The sequence below is a fragment of the Carlito syrichta genome, unplaced genomic scaffold (assembly GCF_000164805.1).
Source record: "Carlito syrichta isolate Samal-C Ts95f unplaced genomic scaffold, Tarsius_syrichta-2.0.1 Scaffold309861, whole genome shotgun sequence".
NCBI lineage: Eukaryota > Metazoa > Chordata > Mammalia > Primates > Tarsiidae > Carlito > Carlito syrichta.
Window position 1 is genome coordinate 1,662 of NW_007253957.1, and position 5,600 is coordinate 7,261.

Consider the following 5,600-nt stretch of genomic DNA (forward strand, 5'->3'; position numbering starts at 1 on the left):
AAAGGGAAAAATGAATGATAACGTTCTTCATGAGAGTGCAGGAAAAAGATTGAAAACATAATCAAACCCCAAATCTAAAGAAAGTCAACAAACAGGAGCAACAACAACTCTATAAAAACTTAATGACAGGGACAAGCTCTCACATTTCAATAATTAGCCTGAATGTGAATGGACTAAGTGCACCAGTGAAAAGACATAGAATGGCCAAATGGATAAACTATCATGAGGCAACAATATTTTGTCTCCAAGAGACTCTCCTCACTAGAATGGACACTCACAGACTCAAAGTAAGAGGATGGGAAGCAAAATTTCAGGCGTCCGGAACACAAAAGAAAACAGGAGCTATGGTCTTAATATCAGACAAAATACCCTTTAAGCTATCAAAAATTTAAAAAGATATAATGATAAAAGTTTCAATCCATCAACAAGAAATATCCATTCTAAACATATATGCACTTAACATAGGGATACCAACTTTCATAAAGCAGCTTCTAGGCAAACTTAAAAAAGATATTGACCCTAACACTATCATAGCTGGGGTCGTTAATACCCCACTCACAACTCTAGACAAATCATCGAGGCAAAAAATCAGCAAGGAGATCTGAAACCTCAATGTGACTCTTGACCAAATGACCTTAATTGATACCTACAGAACACTCCAACCAATGACCACAGAATATTCATTTCACTCCTCACCACATGGAACATACTCTAAGATTGACCACATCTTTGGCCATAAATCAAGCATAAACAAATTTCACATGATTGAAATTCTGCCATGCACCTTCTCAGACCACAGTGGAATAAAAATAACTATCAACACCAACAAAGTTCCCCCAAACCCCACAAAGACGTGGAAAATAAACAGCATGATTCTAAGCAACTCCTGGGTCAACATGGATATCAAAACAGAGATGAGATGAAAGGATACATGGAGGGCTGCCCCGGCACCCAGCTGGTGCAGGTGAGCTCCATGCTCGCAGCCGCCTCGTTTCTACACCCTGCAAGGGCGGTAACGGACTCGACCCTCGAGCGGAAGCGTCTCCCCCTTCACCCCGCCCAGGCGCAGATGCAGTGCCGAGTCTGCGGTGCCAAAGACTCACGCCGGAGCCATGGCGGCGACGAGCCCAGCCTGACGGCCCGCCGAAAGCCCAACAGCACCACCGCCGGAAAGAGCGGAAGGAGCCGGCCCACCTCAGGGTCGCTCTGCATTCCTGGAGGCCTTGCCGCCCACCCCCGAGCCCTCGGGCTCCGACGCCGCAGTCCCCGAACGATTCCCTGGCCTCCAGTGGCGGGCTCCGCAGCACAGGAGCTGCCTCCTGGCCCCGCACCCCTGGGCCCCACACCTCAGGCCGAAGTTGCGGCATGCCCCACTCTAGTCCCCGGTGGCTCACAACCTGGCCCCGAGACGTTCCACCAGCGTTTCCGGCAGTTCTGCTACCAGGACACGGCGGTCCCAGATGCGTTCTGGCAGCTGCAGGAGCTCTCCCGCCAGTGGCTTTGGCCGACATCTGCACCAAGGAGCAGATTGTGGAGATGCTGGTGCAGGAGCAGCTGCTCACCATCCTACCCGAGGCGTAGTGGCCCGGTGGTTCTGCTGCCCACTCGAACGTGCACATCACTGGATGAATGGCTCCCCAGACCGGGCACTCTGGACTGGACACAATCGGGTTCAGGGCCTGAGCCTGGCATCCTGCCCCATGTAAATGAAAACAAGTTTTGGAAGAAAAATAAAAAAAAATAAAAAAATAAAAGATACCTGGAAACAAATGAAAATGAAGAAACATCTTATCAAAACCTCTGGAATGCCATGAAATCAGCAGTAAGTGGGGAATTACAAGTTAATAGCCTTTCAAGTCACCTGAGGAAACTGAGAAAGCAAGACCACCAAAACCCTAACTTCAGCAGAAGAATTCAGATCACCAAAATAAAACCCCAAATCCAGGACCTAGAAGACAAAAAAAGATAATACAAAAAAATCAATAAAACAAAAAGCTGGTTCTTTAAAGTATATCAAAGATTGATGGTACCCTAGCTTGACTGACCAAGAAAAAGAGAGAAAAAGCTCAAATAAACTCAATCAGAAACACAAAAGATGAAGTCACAACTGACCCTGAAGAAATACAAAAGGTTATCAGAGACTACTATGTACACTTGTATGGAAACAAACTTGAAAACCTAAAGGAAATGGAGGACTTTCTGACATCACACAACCACCCCAGGTTGAAACAAGAAGAAATCGAGACCCTAAATAGACCAATAACAATCCAGGAAATTGACTATGTCATGAGAAAACTATGGCTTTCCAGCAGAATTCTACAAACCATAGAAGGAGGAACTGATACCAATCCTGTTGGAAATATTCCAGGTGATCAAGAAAGATGGAACTCTCCCCAAATCATTTTACGAAGCAAACATCATATTGTTACCCAAGCCAGAAAGGGAACTACAGTTCAATATTCTTGATGAACATAGACGCTAAAATTCTCAACAAGATCCTAGCAAACCGGATTCAACATCACTTTTTTTTTTTTTGAGTTGGGGTCTCACTCTGTCGCCCAGGCTGGAGTGCAGTGGCCGCTCCCGGCCACCGCAGCCTCAACCTGCTGGGCTCCGGTGATCCTTCCACCTCAGCCTTCCGAGTAACCGGAATTACAGGCGCGCGCTACCATGCCTGGTTGAAATTTTTTTATTTGTTTATTGTAGAGATGAGGTCTTGCTGCCCAGGTGGGTCTCGAACCCGCGGGCTCAGGCAATCCACTCACCTCAGCCTCCCAAAGGCGCGGGATTACAGACTGAGCCACCGAACCTGACTCAACATCACATTTTAAAAATCAGCCACCAGGCCATTGCCTTGCTAGACCCTGGTGTGGCCATGTGCTCTTTGAGCTATGGCTGTTGCCATGCTTCCTGGCTTTGGCCCCATTCCCCACACTGGGGAGGGGAATCTTCTCTCTTCCTTCTCTTTCTCTCTCTAATTTACTTTTAAATAAACTTTTCTTTCTTAAAAATAAAAATAAATAAATAAAAATCATCCGCCATGACCAAATTGTCTTCATCCCTGGGATGCAAGGCTAGATCAACATGCGTAAGACCATAAACATAATTAAATACATCAACAAACATAAAAACAAAAGCCACATGATTATTTCATTAGATGCAGGAAAAACTTTTGATAAAATCCAACACCCCTTCTTGATAAAAACCATCGAACATTTAGGCATAGATGGAACACACTTCAAAATAGTAAGAGCCATCTATGAGAAACCCACAGCCAGCATACTGCAAAACAGACAGAAATTGAAACCATTTCCCCTGAAAACTGGAACAAGACAAGGATGCCCACTCTCACCCTCCTGTTCTACATAATGTTGGAAGTTCTAGCTAGAGCAATCAGAGAAAAAAAGACGAACAGGGTATCCAAATAGGAAAAGAAGAAGTCAAGTTATCCCTCTTTGCAGATGACATGATTCTTTTTTTTTTTTTTTTGAGTTGGAGTCTCACTCGGTCACCCAGACTGGAGTGCAGTGGCCACTCCCGGCCACTACAGCCTCGCCTGCTGGGCTCCAGCAATCCTTCCATCTCAACCTTCCGAGTAGCCAGAATTACAGGCATGCGCTACCACGCCCGGCTGATTTTTTGATTTATTGTAGAAATGAGGTCTCGCTGCCCAGGCGGGTCTCGAACCCGCGGGCTCAGGCAATCCACTCACCTCAGCCTCCCAAAGGTGCAGGATTATAGGCTGAGCCACCGCGCCCGGCTATGACATGATTCTATACCTCAAAAACCCAAGAGAATTTGTCAAAAACCTCCTTGCACTAATAAAGGACTTGGGCAAAGTCTCAGGGTATAAAATAAATGTACAAAAGACAAATTTACTTCTATACACTGATAATATACAAATAGAAACCCAAATAAAAAGCACAATTCCATTCACAATAGCCACACACACAAAAAAGAAATACATTGGCATTTTCCTAACCAGAGACATGAAAGAACTTTACAATGAAAACTACTAAACTCTGCTCAAAGAAATCAAATATGACACAAACACATGGAAATATATTCCATATTCATGGATTGGAAGAATCAACATTGTTAGGATGTCCATTCTACCTAAGAAAATCTACAGATTTAAGGAAATACCCGTCAAATGCCAACAACATTCTTCTCAGATCTAGAAACTACAATATAGGAATTTATATGGAAACATAAACGACCATGAATAGCCAAAACAATCCTCAGCAAAAACAACAACAAAAACAAAAACAAAACTAAACTTAAAAAAAAGGCGATATCACACTCCTAGACTTTAAACTTTATTATAAAGCTACAATAATCAAAACAGCCTGATATCGGCACAAGAACAGGCATATAGACCAATGGACCAATGGAATAGAATTGCGATTCCAGAAGCAAAGCCTCAATTTCTCAATCAACTCATCCTCGACAAAGCCTCCACCACCAACAACTGGGGAGAGGAGAACCTATACAGGAAATGGTGCTGAGAAAACTGGCTGACCACATGCAGAAGATTGAAACAGGACCCCTACCTATCCCCATACACAAAAATCAACTGTAAATGGATCAGAAACCTAAGCATAAAACCTCAAACTGTAAGAACCTTAGAAAATGCAGGAGACACTCTTATGGAAATTGGAACTGGCAACCAATTCCTGACTAAAACTCCAAGTGCCCATGCCATAAGAGAATAATAGATAAGATAGACAAGTGGGACCTCATCAAACTGACAAGCTTCTGCAAAGCCAAAGAAACCATCAAGACAGCAGGGAGACAGCCCACAGACTGAGAAAAAATATTTGCCAACTCTATGTCTGACAAAGGCCTAATATCTAGAATTTACAAGGAACTCAAACATCCCAAAAAGAAAAAAACAAACAACCCCATTACAAAGCTGGAAAAAGTTATGAATAGACACTTCTCAAAAGAAGATGTACAAGCAGCCAACAGATACATGAAAAAATGTTCAGCCTCACTAGTTATCAAAAAAATGCAAATTAAAACTACTCTGAGATACCACCTAACTCCAGTCAGAATTGCCATCATTAATAACTCAAAAAATAACAGATATTGGAGACGATATGGCAAAAAATGAATACTTCTACACTGTTGGTGGGAGTGTAAACTAATATAGCCTCCACGGAAAACAGTGTGGTGATTCCTAAAATTTCTAAAAATTGACCTTCCATATGACCTCGCAATCCTCCTACTGGGAATATACCTGGAATAACTCAGATCAGTCTATAAAAAAGATTCTTGCGCACATATGTTTATTGCGGCATTGTGCACAGTATCAAGAACATGGAACCAACCGTGCTGCCCATCAAAAGAGGATTGGACTTTAAAAATGTGGTACATATACACAATGGAATATTATGTAGCCACAAAGAAGAAAAAAATCATGAACTTCACAGCAACCTGGATGGATTTAGAGTCTATAATGGTGAGTGATCTTTCACAGAAACAAAGAACTGAGTATTGCATGTTCTCACTCATAAGTGGACCTTGAACAACTCTCATAATAGCATAAGAAAAGGAATGACAGTAGTGGGAAAGCTCGGGAGCATGGAGGGTGGGGA

At 43.1% G+C, this 5,600-nt stretch overlaps 1 pseudogene; it reads left to right on the plus strand.

Moving 5' to 3' along the window:
* The first annotated feature begins 931 nt into the window (after window positions 1–931).
* LOC103270572 lies at window positions 932–1,581 on the plus strand (annotated as a pseudogene).
* Window positions 1,582–5,600: the final 4,019 nt, after the last annotated feature.